The 14,502-nt window shown below is 53.7% G+C and overlaps 1 protein-coding gene across 5 annotated transcripts in view; it reads left to right on the forward strand.

Annotated features, from left to right (window-relative positions):
* The first annotated feature begins 13,768 nt into the window (after window positions 1–13,768).
* TRIM9 (tripartite motif containing 9) overlaps window positions 13,769–14,502 on the forward strand; it is a 59,536-nt gene continuing 58,802 nt past the window's right edge. For 4 of the 5 annotated variants that reach the window (XM_078858519.1, XM_078858522.1, XM_078858521.1 and 1 more), the window contains exon 1: window positions 13,770–14,306. The gene's annotated coding sequence lies outside the window, so the exon portion shown is untranslated. Of the gene's footprint in view, window positions 14,307–14,502 lie in introns of all 5 variants that reach the window. The other variant, XM_078858520.1, reaches the window with a different exon arrangement.

A 14,502-nucleotide genomic window follows, 5' to 3' on the forward strand; every position in this document is an offset into this window, starting at 1 on the left:
TTCATTCTTAGATGGTTCCACTTCTGCCCCTTGCTCCTCTGTGCATCACCTTATATACCCCTTCTTCCCGGGAGACGGAGCGGATGCGGACCTCAACGTCGGCACCGCTCCTCCGTTACCCAATCCCCACGCGCTATCCCCACGATCCGGTTCCGCTCAGCGCGTGTTTCCACTCTCCGACCAATCACACCGCGCTGCTACCCGATCACTCCCTCTGGGCGCGTCACCGGCACACAGCCAATCAGCAGCACTACCCCCACCCGCGCACTGACGCCTGCTCCTCCCCGTCAGCGCGCGTCACCACACACACACCCGTACATACGCGCTGGCACACGACATATACACCCAGCGCGTATCACCACTACATCACCCCCTCCCACATAGCTCGCAGCCGGCCCGGCTGCTAACAACAACCAACCACGACGATAAAACGACAACCAACAAAAAAAAACCCCATAACCCCCCGAGTGTGCCCCGTAACATAACACAACAACAACAACAACAAGAATAACTATGTACAGATTGACAATGAACGCGAAAAGTCAACAATAACACGATACGAGTAAATACGAACGAACGCGCCCCACGTCCCTGCGACTACACGCAGTGACGAGGCGCTCCAGCTGCCCCGACTCCTCACGAGGCAGGTCATGCAAAGTAGCACGACCTGGCGCGAGTCCGTCTGGCTGGTCCATCGTATGGGGCGGGACACTGACGACCGTCCGGCGGTTCCGGCCGCTCCAGACGGCGCGGAACGGGCCTGAAAGGGCCGGCCCCGCCGCGGAGATCCGGCCGCCGGTGATCGGCAGCTGTCAGTTCCGAGACACCTGGGAGCAGATCAGGCGACAATACGTGTGGATCAGGCAGAGACATTTCCCCCTCTGGGTCGCCGGTCACGTCACACGCCCGGCCATCACGACACAAGGGGAGGCCATATGGAGGCGAGAACGGTTTCAGTCGGGAGGGGTGAACGTACCACCGGCGCTTTCCCCACTTTATCTGAACGCACTGGGGCCGTGCAACGCGCACGACCTCCATGGGTCCCCTCCACGGTCTCAACAATTTAGGCGACGTAGCCAAGGGTGCCTGAGGGCAATGCAGCCAGGCCCTGTCACCTGGTTTCCATTCGTGCATGGACACCTTCCGTGCCCGCAACCGTTCATTAGCAATTTGGCGAGCCCGCGAATTAAGCCGTGCGGCCTCCCTCGCCTCTGTCAGCTTATGAATATTAAACTTAATATGTTCTGCCAAATTAGAATTAGTTCGTGGAGCGGACAGGCCAAGTTGCGTTTCTATTGGCGGGTCAGCTTCCCGACCGTACATCAAATAGAATGGGGAAAACCCCGTAGCTGCATGGGGGGCCATTCTATACGCGGCAAGGACTCCCGGGACCTGCAGGTCCCAATCTACATGTGCCTCGCACACCTGCTGGCACAGCATGGAAGTCAAGGTTTTGTGGAGTCTCTCCACCATCCCGTCAGTCTGCGGGTGGTACGGGGAGGTACGCACCTTCTTGGTACCCAACAGATCGCACACCTCTTGCAACAATTTACTCGAAAAATTTTTACCTTGGTCGGTCAGCAGGCGTTCGGGAGCCCCCTTGTCCAGGACATAGCCCTGGACGAAGGCATCCGTCACAGCCGCTGCCGACTGGTTAGCGAGAGGCCACGCCATAGGCCATCGGGTAAAGTATTCGACCCCCACTAACAAATATTTATTCCCTCTCGGCGTGACTGGGAAGGGCCCCAAAATATCGAGTGCCACGAGCTCGTTGGTACGCGAGACCTGAATAGATTGCAGCGGTGGATTAGCTGCCACGGCCGGTGGTTTACGCCTGGCGCACTCAACGCACCCCTTCAGAATATGCACCACATCACTTCCCATTCCCGGCCAGTAATAGTCACGCTGAAGCAGGGCAAGCGTTTTGTTAACTCCCAAGTGCAAGAGGCGTTCGTGTGCCGCCAAGACAACCCTCCCCCTCACAGCGGAAGGCACCACGAGTGCGTTCCGCCGGGACAAACTGTCCCATTTTAATAACACGCCCCGCTCAAGTACATAGGAGCCGGTACGCTCCTGGTCCCCCTCGGGACCCCCAACCTTGCGGCGCAATGCTAGCAGCGAGCTGTCCGCCATCTGGAGGCGGCCCCATTCGCTGAGCGACAGCGAGAGCAGCGAGTCCCGACCCTGAGCGGCAGTGGAATCATCCCCACTCGGTGCGCCCGCTGTCGCAGCCAGTGCCCTTATCTCCCCCGCAAGCGTCGGTTTACAGCGCGCCGATCCCGACAAACACGCGCATTCATCACAAGGCAACAACCGCGACAAGCAATCGGCATTCGTGTGTCGCAACCCCTTACGGTACGTAGTCGTAAACTGATAGTCCTGGAGGACTTCCAACCAACGCGACAACTGGCCCGAGGGCTGGGCGACCCTCAATGAATACTGTAGCGCCGCGTGGTCCGTTCGGACTGTAAAGTGACGACCATACAGATATGGCCTAAACTGCTGCACAAAAAAAACAATGGCAAGCAGCTCGCGACGGGTGACACAGTAGCGCTGCTCCGCCGGAGACAACACCCTACTACCGTAGGCGACAACTCTTTCGACACCCCCAACGACTTGGGATAGCACCCCCCCAATGCCCGTGTTGCTAGCATCCGTGTCCAGCAAAAAGGGACTGGCAAAATCGGGATAACACAAGGGTGGGGCACCCACCAAGGCGTCCCGGAGGGAGCGAAACGCGGCCTCCTCCTCCGGTCCCCATTTGAACTTCACTCCTTTCGCCGTTAGAGCGTGCAAGGGTTTTGCAATAGTGGCGAAGTGCTCAACGAACCGCCGATAATAACAAGCAAACCCGATGAAACTACGCACGTCGGAAACGGACGTAGGTGTCGGCCATGAACCGACACAATCCGTCTTCGCGGGATCGGTGGAGATCCCCGAAGAATCGACAATGTGACCCAAGTATCTAACGGACCTACGAAGGAGGTGACATTTGGCCGGTTTAAATTTCAACTTAGCCGATCGCATTCGCAAGAACACCCCTCTCAATCGCCGGAGGTGTTCCTCAAACGTTTTACTGAAAACAATGACATCGTCCATATAAATCAAGCATGTATCCCACTGCAAGCCCGACAAAACCAGCTCCATAAGTCGCTGAAACGTCGCTGGAGAGGAGTGAAGTCCCATGGGTAACCGGTTAAACTGGAACAGCCCCCCTGGAGTCCGAAATGCTGTCTTAGGTTTCGACTCCTCGTCGAGCGGCAACTGCCAAAACCCCGACAACAAATCAAGAGTCGAAAAATATCGCGCACCAGACAATGCATCGAGGGACTCATCCATCCTGGGGAGCGGATACGCGTCAGCCACAGAGATCTTATTCAGGCGACGGAAATCAACGCAGAATCGCAGGGACCCGTCCTGCTTCTTAACCAGCACAATAGGCGCTCCCCACGGGCTAGAGGAGGGTGAAATAATATCGGCTTCTAGCATATCGTTAACAGCCGACTGAACATGTTCCTTCTCCACGGGACTCAGTCGGAAGGGATTTAGCCTGACCGGCGCCGCATCGCCCGTTTCAATGTGATGGTGCAACAAATCCGTGCACCCAATGTCATACTTATGTTTACTGAATACATCAGAGAATTCAATGAGCAACTCGCGCAGCGCACCCAACTGCGCCGCCGACAAATCGTCCGAGGCGGCACATAACGAATGGACCCACTCAAGGTCTTCCCTTGGCTCAACGTTCCGCGCGGGGCTCGAGCCCACCTGCGCAACCAACCCATCATCCCCAGGAACCTGCGCCGCGTGAGCCAGCACGGTGCCCTGCGGGATGACAGCTGGTCGCGACCCCGCGTTCAAAACCATCACAAACGGATCCCTGTCAGCCCGCACCAAAGTGTGAGCCACCGATAAATCAAGACCCCCGACAGCCTTGTTAGAAGGACCCAAAAGCATACTCTGTCCCGAAGCCTCCCTCACCCATGGTTTTCGCAACCGGAGGGGAATCAACATCTGTGAACCCGGGGGCACTTGCACTGTCTGCGTCGCCACCGCTTGTATCGTAGCGCACGCCGTCCGAATGTCAGTAGGGCCCGTCAAAAATGAAATCCGGCGACCCGATGGCAGTTCAATGCATCGTTGATCGATAAGAATTTTAATGGGCATTTTAGCCAAAAAGTCAGTGCCCAAAAGACACGGAACTGCCAAGGAAGACGAAACGAAAACGGGTCCCGATAATTTGATATCTCCAATGCAAATGGACGCCCTAACCTGACCGATAATGCCCAACGATCCCCCATTAGCGGCGTAAAATGGCACATCCACTGGAAGCAGCGGACGACATTGGACTGGAAGAATATTATAAATGAGGTCCGATATAATAGTTGCCGATGCCCCCGTGTCCACTAACACCCTAATCTCAACCCCATCAATAGATCCCGTAACAACGGACGAACCCGCCGAAGCAGCCACAATTCTATGCCCCAATTCCGCCCATTCAATGTCTCCCTGGTCCCGGCCGAACCCCCCTCGCCGAACCGAATCCCCGAACCTTAACCGGCCCTCCTCCGCCGCAACGCGGCGTCCCATGTGTGCCGAATAAACAGGCCGAGCGTGTGAGGTGCCGCGACTTGCCGGGGATTGTAGAGATGACTTGGGCTCTCGGTCGTCGTCCAGCCGAGCTCCCATGGCGCGCTGCCGCGGAGCGCGGCACCCGGACGCCACGTGGCCCCGGAGGCCGCAGTTATAGCACGTGACGAGGGTCGGAGTAGATCTTGGTTGCTCCGACTTTCGGCCCGATCGCAGAGGCGACCGGGCCCCCGGCCTCCAGTCCCCTGGTCGTCCCGTGGCGAACGCCTCCTCTCGTGGGCTGACGACTTGGGGTTCGGCGACCACCAACCCCAGGGCTGCGACGACAGCAGCGTTGCAACCAACGCCTTGCTTCCGTTGTAGGGCCTCGTGCGCTTGAATACTCGTGGCGACTCTCAAGGAAGAAATATCAATGTCGTCAGCTGTGTTGATAGGGACCCCCAGGTCCTGCGCCAACTTGAGCAGCTGCTCCAAAACCATCGCGTCTTGGCCCTCCTCGTCCATCCGAGGGAACGCAGCATCAGCAAGAGCCAGCAACGCCGTGCGATAGGCCAGCGCGGTCTCCGTAGCCGCTTTCCGTCTTGCGTAGAACTGATGGCGGCATGTAGAGGGAGGCCCGTAGACCCTGGCCAACAAACCCAGCGCATCCTTCAGCGTGGAGCGGTCCGACTTCCGTGCAGCCCTGAAGGCCGCGAGCGCATCGTCGTCCAGCATGGCGGGCAATGCCCGCAGCGCCGTAGCATCGGACCACGCTGACATCTCTTGATGCGCCAAAAACCTTCGCTGAAATTGGCCCCAGTCTCCGCCTTCCGCCTTGAAGGCTGACAACGTGGGCAGGCGCTGCTGAAAAATGAAGTCATCCGCCTCGTGGTTCCTCTCCGCCTGTCCGTCGGTGTCTAAGATGGCGGCTCCAGCAGCAGACGTAAGATGGCGGACCCCCTCGCGCGCTGATGAAGTCGATGCGCGCGCTTGGGAACCCACCACCACGTGGCGCTCGCCGTTCCCGCCAAAAGCAGGCCCAGGCGCAATGGCGGGAATCCCCCATTCGTTTTGGCGGGAATCTGCGGGGCGACCTTGTAAAATGTCCCCCACCGTCCCCGCTCCTCCCGACGAGCTGATCTCCGCCAAGATGGACGCGGCGGCGAGCAGCAGCTCCGCCAGTCGGGAGTGCGCCTCACGAAGCCCGGCGTCTGTCCCCGGTCGCTCGGCCGGCGCCGTCGACGGACCCTGCAGCGTGGGCAAGTCCTCTTCCTCACCCCCTGCCACCAGCGGCTCCGAGTCGTCCAGGTCTTCCTCGCGGTCAATCCCGTGGGTCCTACGGGTCTTCCTCGTCTCCATACTTGGAAGCCCGTTTCACTTCTGACGCCAGATGAAGTATTGGAAAATGACGGCAGGAAACTCCTTGACGGGAACACACTTCTTTTATTAAATCTTGACTTGTAACAATACAACGCGTGGCCTCTCTTCTTCACACCGCACTTCTCTTGACTCAGGATTCTGTGCTGCCGGCTCTCTGTGCCTCGTGTAGACTCCGCGCCTCGGCTACACTCCTCTCTCGCCTCGTGTAGACTCTGCGCCTCTGCTACACTCTCCTCTCTCTCGCTGGCTACACCGTATGCATACCCGGCTCGTGCAGACCGTTCTCTCTCGCTGGCTACACCGTATGCATACTCGGCTCGTGCAGACCGTTCTCTCTCGCTGGCTACACCGTATGCATACTCGGCTCGTGCAGACCGTTCTATCTCGCTGGCTACACACTATACCTTACTCTCTTCTACTCTCCATTTCTCTCCCTCTCCGGGCTCTATCTCTACACCTTCGTCTTCATTCTTAGATGGTTCCACTTCTGCCCCTTGCTCCTCTGTGCATCACCTTATATACCCCTTCTTCCCGGGAGACGGAGCGGATGCGGACCTCAACGTCGGCACCGCTCCTCCGTTACCCAATCCCCACGCGCTATCCCCACGATCCGGTTCCGCTCAGCGCGTGTTTCCACTCTCCGACCAATCACACCGCGCTGCTACCCGATCACTCCCTCTGGGCGCGTCACCGGCACACAGCCAATCAGCAGCACTACCCCCACCCGCGCACTGACGCCTGCTCCTCCCCGTCAGCGCGCGTCACCACACACACACCCGTACATACGCGCTGGCACACGACATATACACCCAGCGCGTATCACCACTACACAAGGAAGCGAAAAGAAAAGCGGCAGCAACTCTGGGTTTTTTTCTAGATTTGAAGCTTTCGTGATTGCAAGGATTCATACTCTTTGTTTTTTTCGGTAAAGTCACGTAGGTAAAAAAAAATGAAAACAACTCAATTAAATCACGACGTTTCGGGCGCAACACAAGCGTCCTTCTTCAGGTGGAGACAACGTAGCGAAAGCACAACCGCTTAAGTGTGTGTTTTAGCAATTGAGATGTAGCGTCGCTCTTTAACAAAGAAACAAGTGATAAAGACTGATGTTAATTATGGCTGTTTGGATTTAGACTTAACATCCAAGAAGATGCAACAGTTGCAAAAGCATCTTCTTGATGAGATCTTTCTGTTCGGATGTTAAGGCCTTAATGATTCACGTACCGTGTTCTATTTCCTGTGACCCAGGTTTGATCTCTTGTCACAAAGCACAAAAGTGGCAATGGTATTAGATGCTGTTTCAGACCTTCCCAAAGGTGACGTGACAAGGACACACCTCCCCTTTGAAATGAAGACCTTAATAGATTCTATACTCTTTGGTTTTATCGGTAAAGTCACGTAGGTGAAATAGATTAATAGATTAATTATCACTAACATCATGTGTCTTACAGTCTATACGTTTAAATGCGTGATCTGGTGCTTTCTGTATGTGTCATGAAAAACACTCACAGTGTATCCCTGACACGTGTCAATTACTTTTACACCTGAGAGTTAAAGTGAATACGTATATGGGACTTTTGTTTTAAATGTTAAGCAGGCGAAAACTCTGCAAATAGTGACCGACCCGTGTCACCATATTGATAAAATAAAACATACTACACTACAGCAGAGCAAAAACAACGTCCATTTTACAGGGGGGGTAATATTGAAAATTTTCAGAAAAATATATGAATAAGCTACAAACAATGTCCAATTGTTGGCCCAGACAAATGACTTTTAACGGTCATTTATGATGGACGGATGATTACCCACTCTCTAAAGTGTGAAGATGTGTCATATGCAGGAGACTCATCACTTTCCGGGGGTGTTTTCGCAAAGTGACGGCTTGAGGCCCTGCTGCTCTTCGTACGAGCAAAGAGATACGTGTTCATCTAATGACAACGTGATCTGATAATCGTATGATTTTACATCTTTAATTAGCGCCGCATTTAGCAACTCTACGTTTAGACCACACCGCGTTATAGCTGTTGCAATCAGCAAAATGTTTCAATATTTTCAATGTTATTTTCTCGTGTGTTTCATTTTTGTAAGCATTAGCTAAGCAGCTGTTGCAGTATATAAATACGTTTCGTCCATGCTTGCATTTAGTAGAAGCTTGTCCGAGAACTGGAAACATTGCATGCAGTGGAAATCTTGCTTCGTATCCCAAGGTTTATGTTAAATAATGATTATGCTGTGTGCCCGAATATATGAAGATTAACTCATATAAACATGTTGTACTTTTAAAATTTGCTTGTGTTCCAATAAGACGCATTTTTCTCACTCTTAAATGTATGTTGAACTTCTTTCGCACCGGACGTAACCAACCGTACTAATCGTGTGCTGCACAATTTACACATGTTACAAGCCATGATGTTTATCCGTAGTTATTCCACACTTGAAACTGCTTCTCCGAGTCTTGGGCATGAACTGAGAACCCTTAAAACCTTTTACATTGCCTATTAGCCAAACGGCTTTCTGGGAATTGCATTCATTTTTTTTTAACAGCATTGCTTTAGTACATGGCAAACTGTGGACAATGTTCGGCATGCTAAACATCTCAAGTGTAAGCTCCTTAATAATGCAGAGGTACGAGGACATGGCGGGCAATAATGCCAGAGTTTAAGGGAAGTGTCGTGCCCTCCGTGACACCCTTTTGCCGGCAAGGTCAAAGGGAAGGCTCGAGACTAAAAGCGACCCAAGAAGTCGTCGACGGCTGTGAAGGCAGACGAAGGCTCGCAGATTGTTCACCATCCGAGAGTAACCACAGGATTTATGAAATTTTTTATTTTTTTTAAAGATGTTCCCCATCATTTGGAAGAACGTGTTGTTGCCTTCCAGAAGATGTAATAGCAGTCACTGGGTCAAATAGGACATTGTGCTGTTTTCCACAAAAATTAACCTCATCTACAAAAGGTGAATCACTACACCTGCATTACCCTCGTGTTTGGTTATTTACAGTTGGATCCTTTTAAAAATGGTCCTATCGGGTATGAAACATCAGTCAACCCATATTAGTGGTCCACTTCTGTGGAACACGAGTACTGCATAGAGTTTGCTAAAAATTAAATATTTTATTGTGTATCACAGTGATGGTGAATTTCCCCTGGAAACAAAGCTGGACCAAAATTAACAAAATGTCAAAAGTGTCCATATGTGCATTGGTCCTCTTTTACCAGAAATAGCAATTCCACATTCCCGTGGCGGTGACTAGGTATATCCCAAACGTGCATACGCTTTCGCCCAACTCGCTGATGCGAAAAGATCTTACGATTCAACGCAATCCGAAAAAAAACTCAACGCATGAGAACATCGACAGAGGCACACAGTACCAGCATGTGACCACGCAGCAGGACGGCATGCGTGCCCTGCCCGTGTTACATCCGCGAGTGAAAGACAGGAGCGAGCGCCGCTTTGCGAAATGAATCTTGAGGCCAGACCTGCGTGACCGCCGCCAGCAGGAGGCTTGCGCGAGACCCCGCTACGCCCATGGGTGGCGTGCAGTGGTGGTGCAGGCGCAGGGCTCGTCGACAGACCCGCGTACCCTGTTTATTAAACAGAGTGGGAAAGGCGTCTTTGTTCCTCATCCAATGCACAAATTCTCTGCAGGATATACTGAATAAGGCGTGCATTCCCATTGCAAGAGGCAGCGTCTCAATCGGCTTTTGCCTGGTCGCAGCAATGGATGTGAACGTTGTGTTCAGATTTGTGTCACATGCATGCAAATACGTACTGAGTGTATACCCGGGACATTTTCATCAGGTGAGGGCCCAATGTGGTCGCAAGTCTGTTCCGCAGATGAATTGCAACCGTAATTTATCCAGGAAAGCCTCACGGTGTCTCAGAATGTATGTCTGCCGTTGGCATTGGAATGCATGTTGGTGAATAAACACGGTGAAGGTGCCGACCTGGAATGGCTCACTCCACTGCTGGTGGAAGGGCCCCCATAAGGAGAGACATTTGGCCATACTTGTCCACAGTGACCAGAAGAAACTGGAGTGTCTGGACAAAGGACAAACCCTCGGAGTTTGGCTCAGAGCTCGTGGTGGAAATTCTACAATACCATAGCAGAGGCCAGGCTGTCCATAGAGTAACTTTATTGATTTGCTGCAGCGCAATGCCCATTTCATCAGACTCAGATTGAGGGTCATTTGAGTCTACCTCCGGGCAGCAACTTGACTTGCGGCATTGCGAGTGTCAGAAAGCTAAACTATTCAACTATATTAATTTTTTATCAGGTTAAGGCCCACTGAGCTATATAGCTCTTTTTCAGAAGCGACCTGGCCACATATGATTGCTCATCGAAGTGGCTCATCATGTGGGCATTTATAGCAGTCAAATACTCCTAAACGCATGTTTCTAAATGTGGAGGGAGAAACCAGAGGACCCGGAGAAAATCCACGCGACCACGTGGAGAACAAACTCCTTGCATACCAGGCGAGGTAGTAACATCTCGCCACCGTGGCGCCAAAAGATGCGCTGTCTGCTTGACAGTGAACGATACAGATCACGTAATGCGATTTGAAAAAGAGTAGGCCATGTCTGAAATTCAATAAATCTAGGAGCCACCCTGGAAAAGCAGTTGCGAGTAGCAACATCATCAATACCAGCTAACATTACACGCCTCACCAAAGAGAAGCAGTTCCAGCCATCACATGAGCGGTGAGTTAATTAAATGTTTGACCAAATATATCAGGCTAATTTTTAAGTTGATAATTTTGTATGGCCCGCGAATGATGTTATAAATATCCAAATGGCCCTTGGCAAAAAAAAAGGTTCCCCACCTTTGGTTTAAAGTTTAAACGAAAGAAAATACCCGATAATTATTTAATCGTATGAAATCACATTACAACATCACCCCCTGCTGGCGGACTACTGGTGATAGCCTTACGCTATAAGCAAAACCTGAAGACCAAATGTACAAATACTGATTCTACGTAATAGAACCATGCGGTTATCCTTCAATTCCACCCCACGCGCCTCACCACGTCCTCCTAATGCTCACCCATCCTTTTTGCACTCACCTATCACTCACCTCTCACCCCCCGCCACCCTCTAGCCATATGAAGGACAAGGGGGGGGTGTGGGTGCAGCGTAGCCCTGTGTATTTAATTTGCTTGCTGGCTGTGCATGAAGGCGCAGCGCGCTTTGGTGGGTGGGGGAGGGGGTGATGGAGCTCCGCTGGAGGCGAGGAGACGCTTCGTCAGCAGCTCGCTGGAGCCCAGATCAGGGGTTGGCAAACCCAAGTAACGAGAAGAGGCCCCCAACGCATGTGAATACGCGACGCTGGTCTCCTTAATGAATAACGTCACAAAGCAGTCCTTAAAACGAGCCGCATGCGGCTCCAGAACCGCAGGTTACCCACCTCTGGCCCAGATCAACCGCAATCATCGTCACCCTTAGCACAGTCATCATCGCGATGACTGTTAGCACTACTATCATAAATCCACATTGCTACCATCATGCACTCCCCCCCCCCCCTTTGATCCCCGACATTCCTCCAGTGTCCATAGGAATTTCCCCGGCCATAGGAATGTGGAATTCACACCACTGTCTCAGGGTCACCAACGGAACCCGGTTCAGTGCTCGTTTGAGAGTGGAAGATCTGCTCGTCTTTCAGGGTTTTTTTTCGTGTCCATGCTGTCCGGTTCCCTCTTTCCCAGGGGCCTTTCTCCCTCCTCCCGAAGTCCCAATCCTCCCCGAACACTTACCTGCATCTTTGTTTAACAGGGTCACTCTCATCCCTTCCTCCTCCTCCGTGCAAAGTGTAACCTCGGGGCACGGCAATTAGGTTACAGCAGCAGCATATACTGCCATAACTGCCCAAACACACAGGCACAGCAGGCAGGGCTCACATCGCGTGCCGTGCCCTCTGGAGTTTGCTCGGTCTGCCTCCAATGCTCTCAATCTTTCTCCTCGTATCTTTGTCCTCTACGCGTATGCCCGTATGCTCCGACGTCTCTTCTTATCTCTTGTGCACCTTGTAGGTTCCCGCTTTTGCTATCTCAGCAGCCTGACAATTCTCGTTCGATCCGATGTAGCCCGTGCTTTGTGGACTTAGCAAGGATGGCCCCTTCCGAGTACGAGTGGATGGGACTGCTGTTCAGCTCAACTCTCCCAAGCGTTGCCTTCGCTGCAGACGCATCCTCACCTTGACGTTGCCCACAAAGCATCACTTTCGCGGTCTCATCGCTTAATTTCTCAGGAAACATTTTCAGTATTTCCTAAGAAATTAATCCCCACCCCCAAAACCTTCACCCCTCGAAGGGGCGCGGATCTCATCCCCGAGTAGCTCCGGCTGAAATGAAGTCCTGAATATTCTCATCGACAATTCAACAAAGACGCCCTCCCCATACATAGGCCCAAGGTCAGTTCAGATATCCCAGTGATGTTAGCCGTGACCGGGAACCGAACTCGGGTGGTGTGCGCGAACCACAATGCCCATCACTCTCAACACTCCCCCACTCACCCGTAGGCTCACCCTCGCGCTCACCCAAACCATCGCCCACACACACATCTATCCATTCACCCAAACCCTCATCCTCACAACTTCACCTATATCCTCACCCACGCAGCCACCCACTCACCCTCAACCACTAACCATCCACACCCATCGACATCCTCATCCACAAAGGCAAAGGTCCCTCGTAAGCCTAAACAAACTGTTGGGGTTGGTGGCCAGCCCCAAGCCGCCTTTGTCTCCGTAGTGGCGATGTTTACACACTGCACCTAGGAGATGCCCCGGACCGATTCAGATAATCGTCACTGGTGCTGGCCGTGAGCGGGATATCGAACTTGGGTCTCCCGGTTCGTAGCGCAGTGCGGTAACCTTTACGCCGCCCTCACCCAGCCACACCCTCACCCACCCACCCTCACCCACCCACCCACACCCTCACCCACCCACCCACACCCTCACCCACCCACTCACACCCTCACATGGGCAACTCGCTCTTCGCATTGTGCGCGCACGCTCAAATTCTCTATGCGCGCCTCCTCCTCCTCTCTCTCTCCCACCACCTCTCTTCTCCCCTCTCTCTCTCTCCCACCCTCTCTCCTCTCTCTCCTTTATTAAAATTCTCCGTCGACATTCCCAGAAGGGGCGACAACCCCCCCAAACCCCTCCCCCTCGCTCACACCCCCCACCAGCACGCAGAGCCAACACTCACACACACACAGAGATTCAAAGACCACCCGTATAGCCTTCACAGCCTGTTGCGGCAAGTGCTGTTCGCGAGGACCTACGACACGACACACGCATAGCCGGCCCGGCACACGAGGAGATGGGTGGCCAGCACCACGCCCGGCCGCCTTTGTCTCCTTTGTGTTGATCATTGCACACCGAACCAAGCACTCATTTAAGTCTGGCTCGACCTAGGGGAAGCCCAGGACCGATTCAGATATTCGTCAGTGATTTTGTCCACGAGTAAGACGAAGATCCCCCGGTCTAGCTTTATTGGGGCAAGTGCTGTTAGCGAGCACCTATTCAGGCCGCAACGGCAAACGAGGCGGTGGGTGGCCAGCACCACGCCCGGCCCCCTTTGTCTCCCCAGTGGCGATGTTTACACACCGCACTAAGTATGTACTCATTTGAGGCTGAACCAACCTAGGGGAGGCCCGGGAAGATTCAGATACTCGTCGCTGGTGTTTGGTCGTGAATGGGAATCGAACCCGGCTTCGTAGCGCAGCCCGTTAACCACCGCGCCACCGCTCCCCACAGTCCCTCACACACACGCACGCGCATATTCACTCTGTCACACACACACACGCACACCTCCCCAATCCCCCGGCTAGCTCCGTGACCTCCCCCCCATTGGTTGCGCCCTCCTCTCTGCCTTGAATCTCATCGCTCTGCGCCCCGCACTCCGGCGCACGTTTCAACCCCTCTCCCTCGCATCCTACACAGCCGCGCATCTCTCCCTCTCGCCGTCTCGTGCACTCCCCTCCCTGCCAGCCTCCCCCAGCGCCATCACCGCCGCCGCCGCTAAAGCATCGTCGTCTTCACCGTCTCGATCATCATTCGGCGGCAGAGCACCATCCTGCGCCTCGCCTCGCTATTGGCCCGCGAATGTCGGTCGTGCGCTCGGCGCAATCCGCAGCGGCGGATCAGGTGTGGCAGGAGGAGCAGGAGGAGGGCGAGGAAGAACAAGCGGAGGAGAGCTGTTAGGACGCCGCCGCACGGGCAGCAACTGGAACGAGCATCGACCTGCATTGGACTGCGCGGGCAGGCAGCAGCAGCAGCAGCGGCGGCGGCGGCGATCACAAGCGGCAGCGGCAGCAGCGGCATCATCATTCACCACACATCCCCGTGAGTAGACAAGGTCAGTCTCTGAGACAACTGCACGTATATACTGTACACACACACACACATTGTAGCTCTGCTTCAAGGAGAGCGAGTGTTTTGCGTGCGCTGCCCTGAGTTACGAATGCTGGAGAAGCCACGTTGCTACGGCGCGGACCATTTCTCTGTGATTTTCCACAGAGTGGTACTCATTTTATGACCCCCCCTCCAAGCGC

Source organism: Lampetra fluviatilis, chromosome 7, assembly GCF_964198595.1.
Source record: "Lampetra fluviatilis chromosome 7, kcLamFluv1.1, whole genome shotgun sequence".
Taxonomy (NCBI): Eukaryota; Metazoa; Chordata; class Hyperoartia; order Petromyzontiformes; family Petromyzontidae; genus Lampetra; species Lampetra fluviatilis.